The sequence below is a fragment of the Pinus tabuliformis genome, chromosome 7, assembly GCF_031772625.1.
Source record: "Pinus tabuliformis cultivar Carrire ecotype Pingquan chromosome 7, CPIR1, whole genome shotgun sequence".
Classification (NCBI taxonomy): domain Eukaryota; kingdom Viridiplantae; phylum Streptophyta; class Pinopsida; order Pinales; family Pinaceae; genus Pinus; species Pinus tabuliformis.
In genome coordinates, this window is record NC_142293.1 from 513090829 (window position 1) to 513113479 (window position 22651).

The 22651-nt window shown below is 37.6% G+C and overlaps 1 pseudogene; it reads left to right on the top strand.

The window, feature by feature from the left end:
* The first annotated feature begins 21034 nt into the window (after nucleotides 1-21034).
* On the top strand, nucleotides 21035-22375 carry LOC149248315 (phenylalanine ammonia-lyase pseudogene; annotated as a pseudogene).
* The last annotated feature ends 276 nt before the right edge of the window (nucleotides 22376-22651 follow it).

Genomic DNA, 22651 nt, shown 5'->3' on the forward strand with positions numbered 1-22651 from the left:
ATTGCTTTGGAGAGATCAAAGAGATGGTGGTAGGCAGGGCTACCTCCAGTATCCTGTACAACTTATTTCCCAAAGTAATAATCACAGAGTGAGGTCTAGACTCACATACAACATGTCACTTCTACAAGAATGGTTGTCCTAATAATACATCACAAACTTCAAGAGGAGAAAAATCACACAGTACCTCATCCGTGAAGAGCTTGATGCTATAGGGAAGGCGAAACTGTTAGCTAACACGGAGGTCTCGTCCTTGTTGAAGCCACCTGATGGTGTACGACTGTGAATTTGTTGTAGTCGGTAGGCCTAGCCGCTTCACAATCTCTATGGAAATGATGTTCTTTTGGCTCCCGCTGTCGAAAATGAACTGTAGCGAAGAACCCTTCATCCACATCTATGATCCCTCCTTTGGATCTTCACTGGAGATTCTGAAGTACAACAACTTATGAGCATTTTCAAGTTAATGTTTCACCAAAAAGAGATAAATACAACATTACCATTCTTAGCTTTCGAATCTTTCACCTCTACTACTACTCTTGAGTAAGCTAAGCCAGATGTCTAAAGATTTTCATGGGGATCCTCCAAGGTGACAAGTCTTATCCACTAATTTTGCAAGTTGTAAGTGATCTCCAGGTGTCTTCCAAAATTGAAGAGTGAGCTCCAAAGTGCAAACATCAAGATTCAAAGACTTCCCTAAAGGATCGTCACAAGGTGAGACCATGCTTTCTATAAATTTTATGGCATTGCGGTATTTTTAATTAATTTTCATCAAAGTGCCATATTTAAAAAAAAAAAAAAATTATCAAAGTGCCATATTTTTTAAAAATTAATTTTATCAAAGTGCCATATTTTTTTAAACTTAATTTTATCAAAGTGTCAACTGTAACATTTTTCTTATTAATGTTATCAAAGTGTGCTAATTTGTAAGTAGTTTTATCAAAATGCATTTGTTTTGTAAACAATGTTCTAGTTATCAATTGTCGATAATGAACATTGGCTCCTACTCTTGATTTACCTGCCCAATGATTTGGGAGATGTTTGTAGCAGACATGAATTTTTGGGTATGCATGCAGCTGAAAATTACCGTCGCAAAGTCTAGTGCCATATTTTGTGTTACATAAATGGTAGCTAAACTTATGTAATAAATAAAACTTATTTACTTAATAACATTAAATGAATGTCATGTTTTCCTTTGATCAGCACTAAATGTGTTTGTTAGGTCTAATCGTTTTTTGCTAAATCAAAAGGATTTCTAATAATTAGGCCTGAAATGAGTAGGTTTACAAATAAACAAAATTTTCGGGGTTCTGTTGAAACCTATGGAGACCCATCAACTCATCATTTTGCAATCTTATTTATTAGTGCAGATATAAGAGTGTTGCACCTTAACAACCAACCCTATGGGAAGACCAAAATTCCCTTTGTTAATAAACTAGACATCATTACAAATTTTAGAAAGACAAACATAAACTTTTTTACAGAAACCAATGGATGTACTGAACTCAAATCCTTTCATATGTTTGAGCCAGTTAGGGGAGTGTTGATATACTTCTTCTCTATATAATGTTTAAACTAGTTTGTACGATTTGATGAAGCAACATGTGTAGTTTTCTCTTCAAGCAGTTGACGACTTCTTTGATTATGAAACAATTGTCCTTGATACCCTTATTGCAGTTTGATATTGCTAGGTCTAGCACATTAAACTTCAACACTGCATCTCTTACATAAGCCAAAATGTCTAGGCTTTCTTCATTCTTCTTTTCTTTTAACTTTGAGCCTGACTCCCCTCCTAGCAAGAGACTTGTAGAAATTCACATTCCCAAAGACAATTGTGTGAGGAAATTAACAAATAGACTTTAATAATAAATTAACAAATAGACTTTATTATTAATGTTGCGGCTAGTACATCTCTTAGAGTGTTTATCGTAACTTAGTACAATTTATAACTTTCCTATGTGGTTATGTGATATGGAGTTTAGCCACATAACTCCTAAAAACAACATCATCCTTTACATGGGCCACAGGCCTATCCATTCAACACAACATAGTCGAGAACAAAAACAGTCATCTGTAAATATAGAGGTATTGAGGTAGAGGTTACAATGATAATTATAAGGTTGTTTTCTACTCAATGAAGGACTATGATACCCTCTCACAACACCAACATTCACTCAAGCAGGGACTTGTTTCTCCGTAACTCTTCTTGTTAATGACACAGTTAGTGTTAAATTTAATTTAATATTAAATTATAAAAAATATTTAAATATATTTTATTTTATATAATATTTTTTATAATAAAAAATATATTTTATTTTACATAATATTTATGTTATTATTATATAGTATATTATTCACTTTAAATTAATATATGACCAATTTTAAATAGTAAAATTAATGTAGATTTTTAGGGTCAATAATCAGAGCAGTAATGATATTTTCGAAAGTCATTAAGATGTGCATGGTGAGAGGATTTACAATTTTATTGAGAAGAGCTTTCAACAAAAATCACATCATAATTTATTTGTCGACGCGTTTCGAACCAATAAGTGTGATTCATCATCAAAATAAGTTACAATATTTTCAATAACATTTATGATATTAAATTTATTTTTATATATTATTATTTTAAATAATTAATATATTTTTTATAAATATTTAGGATAATGTTTTTTAAACTCAATTATTTTTGATAAAATATTTTTGAATTCAAATTATTTATATATATATAATCGATAACCATATTGGTTTTATTGATCTTGTACTTGCTTGATATAAAGTTGATTTCAAATATTACTATTATAACTTCTATATACCTATATAGATAAATAAATTGAAGAGATTTAAAACTCCTCACACAAATGAATTAGCGAAATAACACTTCATCACCAATTAAATTGCCAAAAAAAACAGCTAATGTTAAATTAAAAAATTCATATACGACATTCGCATTTAAATAAAAATCCACAACGTCTCTCATTCATACCTTAAATTTGATGGTGTAGTGGAGTTATTATAAACATGAATATTATACGTCTCTTTGCATTGAATTCTCTAATAAATGCGTGTAAATTCTCTAATAAATGCATGCGACATAAATTTGTCTGTAATATTTTTTAATGATTTATTTGATTTCTTGTTAAATATAATTTATTAATAATAATAATTTAACACTTTTGTGTTTTTGAGGCAAAGGATTTATTTTTCTATAAGATTTCATTACTAAAATCTAAAAAAGCGCATACTTTATTTTTATTTAGGTTTGAGTTTATAATTTCTTTAAGAAAAAATAAATACTCTTAATTATTAAATCTATACAAAATAAACATAATAAAAAATAATATATTTATTAAGGATAAAAAACAGTAATACATTTAGTAACAATTTGTTAATAATAATAATAATAATATATAATATTTTATATATTTTTTTTCTCGTAAATAGTTATTTTCAGATATTTTTTCTTGGTCAATTTTGTTCACAATAAGGTATAGATGTGTAAAAATCATATATTTTGATGTTTAATTTGTAAAGATCGAGTGTCTTAGGGGCTTTTCAAGGTGCTAAATTTATTTATGCATTCAAAATGTATTTTAAACATGAAGAAATCACAATCTAGCTAAAAATTGTATTGCCAAATTTTGGCTAAAAAGTCATTTCGTCTACTACACCATTTTTTCTCATATATTAATGTAAATTTATTTTAATATTAAATTTACTAGCAATTGCACCACATGTTGCAAAAGAAACGTCGTAAAGCAGTAACATATGAAATAGTACCATAGAAGATAAAAATTTAAAATGTATCTACATAAAATGAGTACAATAAAAAGAGCTAGGGGATATAAGATCACAATTCAACCTAAACATTAATTATAGATATAATTAAAGAACATCACCAACCATTTCACAAGTGTCCTCCCGTTGAGCAGAAAACCAAAGACCATAAGATGAATTTTCCATCTTTGGTTTTTTGCCTTCCATATAGCTTGGCTTTGACATGAGCTTGAGTGCCTTTTCCTACTTCGTTTATAAAACAGTTATCAAGTCCACTCTGCTTCATCTCCATGCCCAGTCGGACAAATTGAGGCAGATGGAAGTTTTCTAAAGGTAAGTCATTTACAAATATATCTACAATTCTATTTGAAAGATCAATCGAAATTGTCTTCAACCCATACATATCTGCAAGATAATGAAAACTGAAATTTATTAGAAAATACGTTCATTGTCATCTAGAAAGAGATCAAGCTAGCTATGTCATATATGTGCAGGCAGAGATATTTCTTGTTAAGAAATGTTGACTAAAACATAATATTTAGACAATTTAAGAAATATTTTTTCGAGCTCTCTACTAGACTAACCTAGAATACCAGTGTCTCCAGAATTTGAGCTCCCATAAAGTGCAGAATCCTTTAAGCAATTTTCATTTTAAGGATCCTCCTCTCTATTCAACACTGTCTTCTGACTTCTTGATTCCTTGAAAGATTTTCTTTTTCCATACATCTTCAATTCCATTGCATTTTTAACTAAAACAACAAGCTACTAAAAATATATGTGTCAAGGAAGGACATATGGTTATATATGATACCATGCACTTTACAAAAATGAAGAAAGGTGCAATTTCCTACAAATGTTAAAAACTGCAATCTCACCTAGAAGTGTAATATAATGGAGGTAACAAGAAAACCTCCTCACCTACACAGAAAGCATGCTTATGAGATTTGTTTACAAACAATTTTCCATGTCCAACATTTGTGTTACCAAAGACCAGATGAGTAGTAGAATCTACCTTTGTTTTCTTCCGATGTGATCCACTCACCCTACTCCTGTCCCTTCTCTTTTTTTGATATTCCAATTTCTTTGGAGAAGACAAAACTCTAAAAGCTCCCCCACCAGCATTCATGAAGGTCCCATGAGAATCATTAAAAATAACTGAATTTGCAGATCCTATGGATAAAAATCATGAAAAATTATCATCAGTTTGAATGAACAAAGAAAAATGAATGAAAATAACATCATGTACTGGCTCCCATCATAGTTCCAACTACTACATAAACCCCAATTTCTCATAAGATTTCAAATGACAAAAATTGCAGCCAAAATGGTAAGATAGGGGTCTTACATAGCCCCACCTTGGTTCAAATTCCATTTCACCTGCTTAAGCAAGCTAGTTAATTGGATGAACTCCAAGCCATGGGAAAATCCGAATGAAGAGACAAATCTAGAGAAGTTGTAAAGCAAGAGCATAGTTGGAAAAAAATTAGCCAACCCTCAAGGAAAATTTTAAGGATAGAAATTTATCTTAAAGTTTAAAAACCTCGACGAATCTTACTAGTCTGTAATATGCAAACTTTAAAATATTTGGAGATATATTCATAAAAATATTGAAATTTATATTGATTTATACATAGTGTCTATAAAATCTGAATGATCTTTATGGTAAATTAATTTTATATCACAAAATTTGGGTGAATCCTTTTTAGAAAAAATGGAAATTGGCAAATCTTTTTTGAAAAAGCATGGAAAATTAGCCTACTTGCGAATATTATCCCCTAAAATTTTCCATGCAACTCTCACTAGAAAGTGTACGTCTATTTCCATTACAAAAGCTTTATCTACATATATATCTAAATAGAATGAGTACAATAAGAAGAGCTAGGGGATACAAGATCACAATTCAACGTAAACATTAATTATAGATATGATTAAAGAGCATCACCAACCATTTCACAAGTGTCCTCCCATTGAGCAGAAAACCAAGGACCATAAGATGAATTTTCCATCTTTAGTTTCTTGTCTTCCATATAGTTTGGCTTTGGCATGAGCTTGAGTACCTTGCTCGCTTCATTTATAAAATATTTATCAAGTCCACTTTGCTTCCTCTCCTTTCCCAGTCGAACAGATTGAGGCGGGTGGAATTTTTTTGAAAGTACATCATTTACATATATATCTACAATTTTGTTTAAAATATTAATCGACATTGTCTTCAATCCATATATATCTACAAGATAATGAAAACTAAATTTTATTAGAAAATACAGTCAATTCCATCTAAAAAGTGATTAAGCTAGTTATATTATATACATGCAGGTGAAGATCTTTCTTGTTAAGAAATGTTGACTAAAACATAATATTTAGACAATTTAAGAAATACTTTTTTGAGTTCTCTACTAGACTAACCTAGAATCACACAAATTCTTGTGGCTTTTCTAAGGATTGTAAAAGGCGTCCTATTAGGAAATTCCTTAAAACTCATTTGGGTTTCTTATGTTACCAAAATAGTGTTCATATATTATTTGTAGGAGTGTAATTGTAAAGTAAATAAACAAATGGTGATGATAAAAAATGCATAAGCAGTAGTCAGTTATGACCTACCAAGTCATTCTGAAAACATGGGTACCTAAAAGGATAGAGTTATGTTATGTTTGAACCCTGACTACTATATAAACCCCAGCTTCTCATAAGATTTCATATGAGAAAAATTGCACCCATTGTCTTCATCCCCTGCATCCACATCATCGCTTCATTGTGACAATAAGATGTACATGATCCAAGGTGCCAAAAGAAGGGCATGGTTGTGATGTTACTTTGTGAAGCAAAACTAGTTCAGTTTCTTGTCTTTCATCTCCTTCGTGTTACCAGTTGTTTGTAAGTATGCAAAATAAAGGGTTGCAGCATGTGATGTGTTCTCTCTCTCGCGTGCAACAAAGAAGGCACCAGTTCCTATCATGGAGAGGAAATTCATGCTGGTTGAGTGAAAATTCAAGTATTGATCCGAACTTAAACAGGAATACAACAAATCACAAATATGACCATAAATACAGAGATGCAACAAAAATAACACTTCATTTCATTAATATCAAATACTGAAATATGATTACAAACAAAACGGAAATAAACTAACTCGGGCAATGGTAGCTTATATCTGAGAAGAAATGTGATGGCTACATGCCTCTTATCTATGTTACAATGAGGCTTGAAGCCCTATTTATTATTGAGAAACAATGGAAAACCATAAACATTCAAAAACCTTACCCTAGGAGACGAAGCGCCAAAACTATGGGCCCCGTTTGGGTAAATTGGTACATCAACTTCCAGGGGTTGTAACTTTGGAATACGATCTCTATTTGACGCACATAATAACTTTTTAGAAACATCTATCTGATCACTAAAACTTTCGAATGCAAAAATTTATTAATGACTCATGTTTGCCCAATTTTCCAAAAAAACATCGTTTAGGGCCTCAAAACAACTCTGGAAGTTCAAGACCCGAAAATTGCCAAAAATAGTAGACTGTGCTACAATTAAGGAAACTGAAAAATTGAAAAAGATGATGTTGGGGTTCCAAGTGGAATAGGCGGTTGGCCACCACTATCCACTTGGATTAGTCCTCCCCCCTTAGGAAGCAATGGTCCCCATTGCATTGATTGCCTCCATGAGATGGGGAAACTTCTGTTGAACTTGGTCCTTGGCGAGCTGTTGAAAATGCAACAAGATGATGGAGCTTAGTGGAAAGGAGTCGCCTTCACTAAGTGGGCCCGTAGGCTATTTTTGGCACAAATTCTATTTTTAGACATATGGATCATGGTCTATGAGTTGCAGGATGCTATTTTTGGATGATTGGTCATGTTGGTAAAAATAGATGGACTTCTATTTTTAGACATATGCGCGGTTTCTATTTTTAGACTGCCAGGCTAAAAATAGAACAGTCGAATATTATTATCTCATAATAATATTTGGACTATAAACATTATTTTATCCTCTTGGAGCACTTCAATTTGAGCTACAGATGTGGCACATGCAGCTGTCAAAAGGAATTACGCTTTTCTTGTGGGTCAATTGAGCTATTGCATGGTGGACTTCAGTTAGAACTCATGTGGTTGAATTTGGTGGAGTTGATTGTGGAGTTGATGGAGTTGTGTTCAGTTTGACTTGGTTAAACTAGTTGTATTTAGTCTAACTGCAGAATACACTAGTGATGAGTGATGTGAATTAATTGTTAATTAATTCACTAATTATTAACTCATAAGGCAACTAAAGAATACATTAGTTAACTCAGTGCATGTACAGTTCAGTGGAGACAGGTGTTAGAGGTTGAGATTGCTATCAGTTGTGACTATAGTTGTGCATGAGATCTTGCACAATCAGTGGGATTGAGTAATGCCAATGAGGATTGCGTGGTTCATCCAAGGAAATACAAGTTTTCTTCAGCCATTCATCATTATTCTCATGCAGGATTGCGCAGTGGAGGCAGGCAAACAGTGGAGGAGATTTGAGGCATCAGATCTGAGCTAGTTTGTGTGTAATAGGTGGAGATAGTACTGAGTACTTGTGAGGAGTATTGTACTATGTATTGTTACATGTTCTCAATCATTATAATATACAGATAGTGTGGGGTTTTCAGTTGTATGCTTTCCCTGGGTTACATACTGTGTTAATGTGCGCATGCGATTGATGTTTCATTGTTTTTAATGCTGCTAAATTTATGATCAACGTAGAGGAGGTTATGTATTGTGCATGTATTCCGCAATAGTGTATAATCCGAATAATCTCTGTGAATAAGTGTCATATTATTCAAAATTTATGCATGAGCCACTTGCCTTCGTGTAGGAGTTGGCCAGCTTTGACAACTCGATATAGTTGGCTCTTTTGTTGGAGATTGTTCTTGATCTGTGTGTCCATGATCCAATCAGTTGTGGCATGTTCCATGCATTCTGGGTTTAACTCTGTTGGTGTGATTTGTTATGCAATGTTGAATGTATCCAATAATGGTGGAAAGTATGGCTGAAGGCATTCTACATAAAGCATTGGGTGTAGACCAAGGAATGGTAGAATGTTGAGCTCGAAGGCATTGTCCCCTATAGCCTTGGTGATGGTGTATGGCCCATATCGGAGCGGGCAAAGCTTGCGGTGGGGTCCAGCGAAGCACTCCTTCTGCAAATGTAGCCAAACTTTGTTGCCCACTTGGAACTTGTGCGACACCCGATGTTGATCATGTCAATGCTTGTACTTAGCATTCGCTCTGTCCAATATATAATGGACCTATTGGAAAATGTGTTGAATGTGGTCAATGAAGCTGCTAGCCTTGTCGATGAGGTGAATCTACCTCAGTAGATGCAAATGATATGGCCACATTAATGGGACATAATGGTTGAAATCCCAGCCCTACCTAAAAGGGGTTCTGGCCAGTTGAACTATGGAGAGATTTGTTGTAGTTTTGTTGGACACAAGGGTGGATTTAATCCCATATTGTGTGGATTCTTTAAGTTATACATGTGCAGAATGTATATGATCATCCTATTGATGACCTTTGTTTGGCCATCATTTGGGGATGGAAAGCCACAAACTTAGTGAGTTTGGTATCCAACATCGACCAAAGACTTGACCAAAATGCACTTAGGAATATGCTATCACAATCTGAGGCAATGGAATGTGGGATCCCAATGTGTACCCACACTTGCTCAAAGAAGAGATTAGCAGTGGCCTCTGCTGTGATACTCTTCTTCCAGGCCACCATAATGGCCATCTTAGAGAATTTGTCGACGACCACAAAAACATAGTCATTTCCTTGCTTAGTAGAAGGAAGGCCCAACATGTAATCCATGGAGATGGATTCCCAAGGTTGACCAGGAGGAGGAAAAGGAGTATGTAGGCATTGCTTCTTGATGGTTGGTTTGGCAATGGCACATGAAATGTAGGATTTAATGTACCTCCCAGCATCTTGATGAAGGTTCAGACAATAAAAATACTTCTGCAGTACTGCCACTATTTTCTCTATTCTGAAATGTCCAATGAACTGACTGTAGCGTGCCTCCCAAATCATATTAGTACGCTCGCTTGAAGGAAAACAGATGTGCCCTAGGTGGCATAACAATGCATCCTGGAGGTGAAAAATTGGAACTTTCTTACCTTCCAAGAGTGTCTCGTATGTGTTGTTGAATTCTTGATCACTCTTGTAAAGAGGCAGGCACCCTAAAGTCTCGTTCCCATAGGAGTCAAGCGCATTGATGAGCGCCATGACTGGTGGTCGGCTGAGGCAGTCTGCAACATTATTGGTGCTACCCTTGTTGTACTTAATGTTCAAATGGAATTGTTGCATGTATATGGACCATTTATGATGGCGATCATTCTGCAACTTCCCTTGTGTCTTTATGAATTGCAAGGGTCAGTGGTCTATGTGGATGACCATTTCCTTCCCAGAATGTAATTCTTCCATTGATGACATACCTGCACAATGGAATACATTTATTTGTCATAGGTGGGATATTTTCAGACTGTGTCTAAAAGTGTCTCACTGTGGTAAGCCATTGGATGCACCTGCTGAGAAAGAACTACACCAATAGCATAGTCAGAGGAAATTGTCTCAATCTCAAATGGTTGTTGCAGGTCTGGTAATGTGAGCATTGGCGTAAAGTAGAGGCATTGCTTCAACTTGGCAAACACCTTCTGTTAGGTTTTAGACCAAAAGATCTTTTCTTTCACTCTGCCCTTGGTGACTTGACTTAAAGGCCAAGTCATATGAGAGAACCCCAACACAAACATTCGGTAGGCATTGGAAAGGATACAAATCTCTGTTAGAGTGGTTAGGGCTAGCCAATCCCGAATAACTTGTATCTTGGTTGGGTCCACATGCACACCCTTCTCATCAATAATGTACCTCAGATATTGAACCTAGGTCATGCCAAAAGTGCATTTCTCTAGATTGGCACACAACTTGTGTTGTCGTAGGGTTTGGAGGACCTGTCGAATATGGTGGAGGTGCTCTTCCCAACTCTAGATGAAGATCAAGATGTCATCTAAATACACTACCATGAATGCATTGGTGAAGGGTCCAATATTTCTTCCATCAATCTCATGATGGTTGCAGGGGCATTCATCATCCTGAAAGGCATGACAACCCATTTGAAAAGGGACTCCTTGGATTTGAAGGTAGTCTTCCACACATCAAAGAGTTCGATAGGCACCTGGTGATATCTAGACTTCAATTCAATCTTATTGAAATATTTGGCCCCCTTGAGCTGGTCCAAAAGGTAATCAATCCATGGGATTGGGTACCTATTTGAGACACTGATCTTGTTCAATGCCCGATAGTTAATACAAAGTCTCCAAGTCCTATCTTTCTTCTATAACAATACAATCGGGCTCCCTCCGGGTAACGAGCTTGGCTTGATGTGACCTTTCTGCAATAGCGCCTGAATCTGCCTCTTGATCTCATTGTTCTCTAGAACAGAGTGTCGATTGATCGGTCCATTGGGTAGTGGCATGCCTGGGATTAGATCAATGGAGTGCTTGACCTCATATTGCGGAGGTACCATCGTAGGTGAGGAAAAAATGTCCTTGTACCCCTCCATGACCATATCCATTTGTTGTTGATGTGTGTAACAGACTTGTTTGGAAGTCATGGCCATGATCGTCTTATTTCCCTGAGGGTGAACCATAAGGAAAACAAATTTCCTGGTCTATGAAATGATCTTACTCCATTGCTTTGCAGATATCAAAGAAGTGGCAGTAGGAAGGGCTACCTTCGGTATCCTATACAACTTATTGCCCAAAGTAATAATCACAAAGCGAGGTCTAGACTCATATAAGACATGTTGCTTCCACAAGTATAGTTGTCCTAATAATACATCTCAAAATTCAAGAGGAGAAACATCACACAGTACCTCATCTATGAAGGGCTTAATGTTGTAGGGAAGGTGGCACTTCTAGATGACATTAAGGTCTCATCCTTGGTGATGCCACCCAATGGTGTACGACTACAGATGTGTTGTAGTCAGTAGGCCCAGCCGCTTCACAACCTCTACTGAAATGAGGTTCTTTTAGCATTTGCTGTCAACAATGAACTAGAGTGGAGAACCCTTCATCAAAATATATGAGTGGAAGAGGCATCCCCCCTCCTTTAGATCTTCAGGCTCATTCTTCTAGATCTTGGTGGTGGCCACGGTGGCACTGGGATCCACATAAATGATATACTTACCTTTTTCATTCCCCTTGTTAGGTTTTGACTCAGATTTGGAACATGCATCTAATTCAGAAGCCTTCAACTCAACCACCAGTGACTGCTTGGCCTGACACTCACTTGTGTTGTGAGTGGAGCTCTTATGGAACTCACACCATTTTCCCATGTCCTTATATCTTCGAGGTGTTTTACTTTGGTTGTGGCTTTGACGGGTTATCCTGGTTTGCCCAACATTGGATTTGTCCTTTACTCTACAGTTTGGGTGCGCCTTTCCCTTGCTTAAGATTCACAAATCCAAAGTCTCACTTCTTCTATTTAAACTTCTTCTTAATCTTGATAGTGTATCGATATGTTGTGCCAAGCGAGGAGATGTCCCAGAACTCCATCTCATCCTAGATGTATCTCTGTAGAGAGCCACGGTACTTGAGTACCAAATGTCGCTCAAAATCCTTGATATCCAACTTTGTGTGAAGGGTATGAAAAACATTGGTAAACTCTAACACGTCTTGGTCACTTCCCTGCTGCAGCGTGGTCCACTTTATGTAGTTATCCTCATAGCTCTCGACAGGGTAGTACTTCTCCTTGATGGTTTCCTAAAATGAAATCCAAGTGGGTGTGGATGAAAATAGTAAGGGTGTACTTTTTTCCTTCTTCTCACACTAGGTTTCCCACCAGTCCTTGGCATGGGGGGTGACTTTGAGAAGTGCAAAAGTAATATTTTCCTGACTCAAATAATCATGAACAAAAAAATATCCTTCTAGCAGATTTAACCATTTATATACGGTTTCTGCATCTATTTGACCTTCAAATATGGGGATGTCAAAGTTAACTTGTACCTTAAAGGGCATGGCGCTTCTAAAGTGGTTGCTAGAAGAATATGTGTTGTCTTTGGGTAGTCGTTGAAGGATTTAGGAAAATTTGTCCATCATCGAGTTTCTTTGTCACGCGAGGGCTTCTTCGAGCAAGATTTTGAAAGGATCTCCTGCCCACCCCCTCCCGTCTTTCTTCTCTTCCGCCATGGGAGGCTGTCAGGATTTGTGAGGCTAGTCTTGCAAAGGTTTGAACTATTTGAGCCCTTACTCCTTATATCCCGACCTTGTTGGGGACGTGCAAATAAAAAAAGAGAAAGAGAAGACCGCTCTGATACCATTGATCCGAACTTAAACAGGGGCACAAAAAATCACAGATATGACCATAAATACAGAGATGTAGCAGAAATAAAACTTCACTTCATTAATATCAAATACTGAAATATGCTTACAAACAAAATAGAACTAAACTAGCTTTGGAAATGGTAGCTTATCTCTGAGAAGAGATGTGGCGGCTACATGCCTCTGAGAAACAATGGAAAACCCTAAACATCCAAAAACCTAACCCTAGGAGATGAAGCGCCAAATCTGCGGGCCCTGTTTGGGTAAATTGGTACATCAACTTCCCAAGGTCGTAACTTTGGAATATGATCTCCATTTGACGGGAATAATACCTTGTTAGAAAGATCTATATGAGGAATACAACTTTCAAATGCAAACATATATCAAAAACTCATGTTTTCCCAATTTTTCCAAAAAAAAAAACGTCATTTAGGGCCTTAAAATAACTCTGAAAGTTCAGGACCCGAAAAAAATGCCAAAAATAGTAAACTATGCTACAATTAAGGAAACTGAAAAATTGAAAGAGACGGTGTTGGGGTTCCAAGTGGAATAGGCGGGTGTTATAGATCCATCTGGGCACATCAACCCCAACTTACAGATCAGTACTATTAGGGCCCATCAAACCCTAATTTAGTTGTTACATGCCCTAATGAAGTCAACCATCAGAATGCCTCCTTCCCAAGAGATTCCATGACTGAAATCATCCAAAAACTGCCTCTAAGAAGATCAGCGCAGGCAAGCCTTTATCAGGGTGCACTGCAGTGCAACCCAGTACATTGCCAGGGTGCATTGCAGCACACTTGAGCCCTCTTTGGCCTGCGCTAGGCGAATTTGAGCGAAATATGCATTGGGGTTTGGAATATTCTTATCCATAGAATGCTTCTAGAAGTTTCCCAAGGCTATCCACTCCTTTGGGCTTGAAATTGGATGAGGAAGGAAGTTAAGGAACATCAATCCCTTTATCCCTTCCTCCATGGAACTAAATCCTAAGTTTGGGAGGGCATTCATTGTCACCATTTATGGCATAACTTCTTTCATTCACCTATAAAAAGACCACTCATCTAAGTGATCAGGGGTTGGAAATCATTGAATTATAGGGAGATTTTGTTAGTATGAGACTTGAGTTGGTTGCAAGTATTATAATGATGTCACAATGTCTTGCTTGTTATGAGGAGAGGATGAGATTGAACTGGAGGAGTGGCACTGAATCAAGAAAATTGGGTTGTAGCTTTTCCTTTTACTAATAAAGTGTTCAAAGCTTTTTCCATATTTTTGTATTGTTTATTGATGCTTTCATATGTGTATTATGCACTTGATTCCATTTTATGTTTAATCAATAGATCATTATCATATGCTTTGATCGATTTTTGTCTTCTGTCTGTGTGCAGGTACTTTTCAAGCGGATTAAGTACGGAAAGGAGCGACAGAATTGGTCAAGGGAGATAAGGAGTAAGAAAAAGCTTTAGGTAGGCTTCTTTACTGTCTTATTTAATCTATTGGTTATAGAAAAAGTAGAGAATGCTTTGCACTATTGTTCTAGACTTAGCTACTAGTTTAGGGGTTTAGGCGTTTATCCATAGACACTAAAACTTCCCAAAACAGCGAGTGGCCACCAATATCCACCTGGATCAGTCCTCCCCCCTTAGGAAGAAAAGGTCCCCATTGTGTTGAGTGCCTCCATGAGATGGGGAAAATTTTGTTGAACTTGGTCCCTGGTGAGCCACTTGCCTTGGTGCAGGAGTTGGCCAACTTTGACAACTTGATATAGTTAGATATTCCACTAGCGAGTGTTCTTGATCTGTGTGTCCATGATTTGATCAGTTGTAGTCTATTCCATGCAATTTGGATTTAGCTTTGTTGGTGTGAATTGTTATGCAATTTCAGATGTGTCTAGCAATGATGGAAAGTAATGCCGAAGGCAGTCTACATTGAACACTAGGTGCATACCAAGGAACGGTGAATGATGAGATCAAATGCATTGTCCCCTACAACCTTGGTGATGGTGTATAGCCCATATCAAAGCGGGCAAAGCTTGCGGTGGGGTCTAGCAAGGCGCTCCTTCTGAAAATGTAGCCAAACTTTGTTGCCCACCTGGAACTTGTGTGACACCCCGATGTTGGTCATGGAATTTCTTGTACTTAGCATTGACTCTGTCCAATATATCATGGACCTGTTGGTGGATGTGTTGAATGCACTCAATGAAGTTTTAGCCTTATCGGCTTCGAATTGGACATGAGCCAAATCTGCTTGAGTAGTTGCAAATGGTATGGCCACATCAATGGGACACAATGGTTGAAATCCCATCCCTACCTAAAAGGGGTTGTGTCTCGTTGAGCTGTGGGGAGCTCTGTTGAAGCTATGTTAGACATAGGGGAGGTTTTCATCCCATGTGTGTGGATGCTTTGAGTTGTACATGCGAATACTGTGTACGATCATCCTGTTGAAAACCTCTATTTGGCCATTAGTTTGGGGAAGAAAAGTTGTGGACTTAGTGAGTTTGGTATGCAACATCGACCAGAGACTTGACCAAAATGTACTTAGGAATATGTTATCCCAATCTAAGACAATGGACTATGGTATCCCAAAGTGTACCCACACTCGCTGAAAGAAGATCTTAGCAATGGCCTATGTTGTGATACTCTTCTTGTAGGGTGCCATAATGGCCATCTTAGAGAATTTGTTGACGACCATGAAAACACAGCCATTTCCATGCTTAGTAGAAGGAAGGCCCGACATGTAATCCATGGAGATGGATTCCCAAGGTCAATAAGGAGGAGGCAGAGGAGTATATATGACTTGCTTCTTGATGGTTGGTTTGGCAATGTCATAGGAAGTGCAATATTTAATGTACCTCCCAACATCCTGATGAAGGTTCAACCAATAAAAATACTTCTGCAGTACTGCCACTGTTTTCTCTACTCTAAAATGTCTAGTGACCCGATTGTATTGTGCCTCCAAAATCATATTGGAATTCTTGCTTGAAGGAACACAGATATGTCCCAGGTGGCATAACAGTGCATCCTGGAAGTAAAAATTTTCATCTTTCTTACCTTCCAGGAGTGTCTAGTATGTGCTTTCGAATTTTGGATCGATCTCGTAAAGATGCGGCCACCCTGAAGTCTCATTCCCACATGAGTTGAGTAGAGTGATCATCGCCATGACTGGTGGTGAGCTAAGGTAGTCTGCAACATTATTGGTGCTTCCCTTATTATACTTAATGCCCAAATGGAATTGTTGTAGGTATGTGGACTATTTTTTATGGTGATCATCCTAATCCAAGGTTAATGGATTGGGGTTTATGGATGCTTCAACATGTATATATATGTATTGTAACATTGAAAGGAAAATAATGAAAAAGCAATCTGGTAGTCCCTGTTTTGGGATCCAGGGAAAATCTCAGTGTATATTTGTTTTATGTTTTATGCTCTCATCATTGTTTATTTTCTGTTTTTAGAATTCGTATCTAGGTAATTTATGTACAGGGTTAAAACCTATAATCGTAATGCTTCCATTGGCGATAGGCCAACACAATGGAATACATTTCTTTGTCATAGGTGGGATACTTTCGAACTGTGTTTGAAAGTGTCTCACTGTGGTAAGCCACTATATGGCCCTACTAATTAAGAACTGCACCAATAGCATAGTCAGAGGCATATGTCTCAATCTCAAATGGTTACTGTAGGTATGGTAATGTGAGCATTGGTGCACAACAAAGGTGCTGCTTCAACTCAGGAAATGCCTTCTATTGGGTTTCAGACCAAAATAACTTTTCTTTCTCTCCACCCTTGGTGACTTGACTTAAAGGCCAAGTGATATGAGAGAACCCCAACACGAACCTGCAGTAGGAATTGGCAAGGCCCAGAAAGCTGCGGAGCTCTGCTAGAGTGGTTAGGGTTGGCCAATCCTGAATGACTTGTATCTTAGCTAGGTCCACATGCACACCTTTCTCATCAATGCTATACCTCAAATATTGAACTTGGGTCATGCCAAAAGTGCATTTCTCAAAATTGGCACACAACTTGTGTTGTTGCAATGTTTGGAGGACCTGTCAAATATGGTGGAGTTGCTCTTCCCAACTTAGCCTGAAGATCAAGATCACAAGATGCTATCTAAATACACCACAATGAATGCATTAGTGAAGGGTTGCAAGATGTTTTCCATCAATCTCATGAAGGTTATGGGGGCATTCATCAACTTGAAAGGCATGGCCAACCATTTCAAAATTCCCTCCTTGGATTTGAAGGCAGTCTTCTACACATTGGAGAGTTTGATAGGCACCTGGTGATAACCAAACTTCAAGTTAATCTTGCTAAAATATTTGGCCCACTTGATCTAGTACAAAAGGTCATCAATCTATGGGATACCTATTCTAGACAGTGATCTCGTTCAACGCCTGATAGTCAATAAAAAGTCTCCAGGTCCCATCCTTCTTCTGTATAATCGGGATCCCACAGGGTGACGAGCTTGGCCTGATGTGCACTTTCTACAATAGCTCCTGAATCTGCCTCTTGATCTCATTGTTCTCTAGAAACAGTGTCGATAGATCAATCCATTGGGTAGTGGTGCGCCCAGGGTTAGATTGATGTAGTGATTGACATGATAGAGAAAATGTACCGTATAAGTGAGACGAAAATGTCCCTGTACTCCTCCATGACCATATCTATTTGCTGCTGTCGTGTAGAGGAGCCCCGTTTGGAAGCCATGGCCACAATATTCTTCATTCCCTGAGGGTGAATCATAAGGAAAACAAATTTCTTGGTCTGTGCAATGATCTTAGTGAATTTCTTTGGAGAGATCAAAGAGATGGTGGTATGTGGGGCTACCTCTGGTATCTTGTACAACTTATTACACAAAGTAATAATCACATAGTGAGGTCTAGACTCACATACAACATGTCGCTTCCACAAGTATGGTTTTCATAATAATACATCACAAACTTCAAGAGGAGAAACATAACACAGTTACTCATCCATGAATGGCTTGATGTTGTAGGGAAGGCGACACTGTTGGCTAACACAGAGGTCTCATCCTTGGTCAAGCCACCCGATGGTGTACGACTGTGGATTTGTTGTAGTCAGTAGGCCCAACCGCTTCACAACCCTTATGAAAATTAGGTTTTCTTGGCTCCCGTTGTCAACCATGAACTGCAACGAAGAACTCTTCACCCACATCTGTGATTGGAAGAGGCATTCTGCCTCCTCTGGATCTTTAGGCTCATTCTTCTGGATCTTGGTGGTGGCCACGGTGGAATTGGGCTCCACATCAATGATCTTCTTCCCTTTGTCATTCCCCTTATCAGGTTCTGACTCAGAGTCGTAACATGCATACGATTTGGAAGCCTTCAGTTCGATGGCCAGTGACTGCTTGGCCCGACACTAACTTGTGTTGTGAGTGGAGATCTTATGAAACTCACACCATTCTCCTGTGTCCTTCTTTATCTTCGAGGTATTTTTCTTTGCTTGTGGCTTCAGCGAGTTGTCTTGGGTCACCCCACCTTGGCTTTGTCCTTTTCTCTGAGGTTTGGGGGTGCCTTTCCCTTGTTTCAGATTCACTAATCTAAAGTCAGCTTCTTTTGTTTAAATTTTTGCTCAATATTAATAGTGTATCACTATATCGTGTTAAGCGAGGAGATATCCAAGAACTCCATCTCATCCTGGATGTATCTATGTAGACAACCGTGGTACTTGAGCACCAAATATTGCTTAAAATCCTGGATACCCAATTTCGTGCAAAGGGTATGAAAAAAATTGGTAAACTCCGACACGTCTTGGTCGCTTCCCTGCTGCAGCATGGTCCACTTTATGTATTTATCCTCATAGCTCCTAAAAGGGTAGTACTACTCCTTGATGGCATCCTGAAATGAATTCCAAGTGGGTACGCTGAAAATAGTGAGGGTGTACTTTCGTCCATCTTCTCACAGTAGTTTTCCCACCAATCCTTGATGTGCAAGGTGGCTTTGGGAAGTGAAAAAGTAATATTTTCTCGATTGGAAAAATCACGAACAGAAAAATATCCTTTTAGCAGATTTAACCATTTATCTACGACGTCTGCATCTATCTGACCTTTAAATATGGGGATGTCAAAGTTAACTTGTACCTTAAAGGGTATGGCACTTCCAGAGTGGTTGTTGGAAGAAGATGTGTCACCTTTGGGTAGTCGCTCAAGGATTTGGGAAAAGTGGTCCATTATCACGTTTCTCTTTCGCTCGAGAGCTTCTTTGAGCAAGATTTTGAAAGGATCTCTTACCCCCCATATTTCTTCTCTTCTGCCATGGGAGGCCATTGAGATTTGGGAGGCTAGTCTTGCAAAGGTTCGTCCAGTTCGAGCCCTAACTCCTTATATCCCGACCTCGTTGGGGACATGCAAAGAAAAATAGAGAAACAGCAGTCCACTCTGATACCAATGATACAAACTTAAAAAGGAACACAACAAATCACATATATATGACCATAAACTGAGAGATGCAATGTAAATAACACTTCATTTCATTAATATCAAATACTGAAATATGCTTACAAATAGAATGGAAATCAACTAGCTTGGGGGATGGTAGCTTATCTCTGAGAAGAGATGTGGTGGCTACATGCCACTGAACTATGTTATAATGAGGCTCGAAGGCCTATTTATTATTGAGAAACAATGGAAAACTCTAAACATACAAAAACCTAACCCTAGGAGATAAAGCGCCAAAACTATGGGCCTGGTTTGGGTAAATTGGTACATCAACTTCCCGAGGTCATAACTTTGGCATATGATATTCATTTGATGTGCACAATACCTCGTTAGAAATATCTATTTTAGGAATACAAATTTTGAATGCAAACATTAATTAAATAATTATGTTTTCCCAGTTTTCCCAAAAAAAGTCGTTTAGCGCCTCAAAACGGCTCCAGAAGTTCAAGACTTGAAAACCTGCCAAAAATAGTAAACTATGATACAATTAAGGAAACTAAAAAACCGAAAGAGATAGTGTTGGGGGTCCAAGTGGAATAGGCAGGTGGCCACCAATATCCACCTGGATCAAGGATAGAAGGTGCAATGGAACTTCAAAGTTCTACATTAATTTGGGACTTTTGGGGATCTTGATCATCCTGTACTAGGAATTATACGAATTCCTGCTCTGAAAGATATTATTAGGTGATGCAATCACGTTAGTTAGATTGAAAAATAAGCTTTTGACTAATATTCTATTCCTTAGTCTAGGTGCTCGAAAGGGAAGGGAAACAATTGTCTCACTTGTAACAAGGATTCCTCGGGGACTCCATTAATAATAATACCAAATTTGTGGGAATTGATCTCCATCATTGTAGCCTTGCATAAGAGATTCAAGGATCACTTGAGGGAAAAGAAATCTCTTATATCCACCACAATACAACAAAGGACATCATCAAAAAATATTTCAAGAATTAATATGACTAACAAACTTTTCTCTATGATTGTAATGAGTACAAAGGTCTTTACTATGGAGGTGTATGCCTTTAAAATAGTTTATCAATATTGGTCACACAAAATGCCTTCCAACAATGACCTCTCCTTATATACAATACTAACCCAACTACCTACTTGTGATTCCAAATCAAATTTAAAAGCATTAGATGAGAATGCGAGTTCCAACTCCATACTTTGACACGAATAAATGATGAAGATAACATTTGAGACTAACTTCCACTGCATTTCTTGAAACTCCTCATAGCCATTTTAATCTATAGGTTTAAGAATTTATGCAACAAAAGACATATGATGATAAAGTGTAAGGCCTTCTTCAGAGAAACCATTTAGGATAAACTATATGAGAAATTTAAACAATTAGACAAAAAGTAGCAGAGTGAGTCAAGAACAAGACGTTGATATTGATTATCAAATATTTTATGCGAAGAACAAAATGCCTCTATTTAGGTATTATTTGGGTCTTTTGGGGAAGGGCGAAAATATGGTTGCAGCAGTAGAAATGATGCAGGCCAATGAAGTTCAAGTTAAAAGCACTGGGTTGTGCACAAGTTTCGGCTCACTTGGAAGTGATCCACTGAACTGGGTTCGAGCAGCCAAGGCCATGGAAGGAAGAAATTTTGAAGAAGTGAGAGTGATGGTGGATTCCTATTTGGGAGCCAAGGAGATTTCCATTAAAGGGAAATCTATGACAATCTCAGACCTTGTTGTTGTTGCTCGAAGATCACAAGTGAAAGTAAAATTGGATGTTGTGGCCGCCAAATCTAGGGTTGATGAGAGTTCAAACTGGGTTCTCACCCACATGACCAAGGGGACAGATACCTATAGGGTAGCTACTAGTTTCAGAGCCACTTTTCTATTTCTTGAATGCCAGAGTTCTTAGGAAATTCCCATAAAATTTTCTATCTGAAGACACTACCCGAGTTGCCATGCTAGTTTGGATGAATACTCTTCTGCAGGTCTACTCAGGCATAAGGTGGGAGATTCTTGAAATTGTGGAGAAGATTTTGAATGTTGGGCTTACACTAAAGTTGCCATTAAGAGGAACCATAACTGCTTATGGTGATATGGTTTCCCTTTGTTCTATTGTTGGGCTCTTGACTAAGAGGCCTAATTCCATAGTTCAATCCTGAGATGGAATGGAAATGAGCGGAGCCAAAGTGCTCAAGAAAGTGGGTCTGGAAAATCCCTTTGAATTGCAGCCTAAAGGTGGTTTGGCCATTGTCAATGGAGGCACTTTAGTGGGAGTAGCACTGACTTCCATTATGTGTTTCAATGCCAATGTCCTTGCTATGCTCTCTAAAGTAATCTCGGACCTGTTCTGTGAAGTTATGAATAGGGAGCCCGAGTTTACAGACCTATTAAATCACAAGCTGAAGCACCATCCCAACCAAATGGAATCCATAACAATCATGGAGTATGTCTTGGATGAAATCTCTTATATGAAACACACTGCTAAGCTCCATGAGATGAATCCTCTCCAGAAGCCCAAGTAGGATCGTTATACACTTCACACTTCACCTCAATGGTTTGGCCCTGGGGTGGAGATCATCATGTATGCAACTCACATGATTGAGTGGGAAATCAATTATGTGAATGAAAATCCAATAATTGATGTTTCCAGAGACAAACTTCTGCATGGAGGGAATTTCCAAGGCACCCCTATTGGTGTCTCCATGGATAAGCTTCGTCTTGCAATTTCACCATGGTTTCTTACGCTTCTGAGATTCTTTACCTAGAAAATCCAATCACTAACCATGTATAGAGTGTTTAAAAACATAACCAATATTTGAGCATAACCAACATGGAGATACATCTGTGGTAATCAAAGGTAGAAAATGATCGAAAATCTCAGTCTTGAACCCTAGCGTGTTGAAAAAAATAAATGAGAGGGGAGTTCTAGTTGATAGTTCAGGCAGTGGGTTCAATGGAGGGAAACATTTCAATCCTCTAACACTTCCATTTGACAGTACATAACAAAGAAAACAAAGACAAGAGGGGAGTTCATCCCAAAGGGAACAACTTATGGCATAAAAATATTTTAACAAATTTTTTATATTGTTTTCATCACATAAATATTGTATATAAATATTTTAATTAA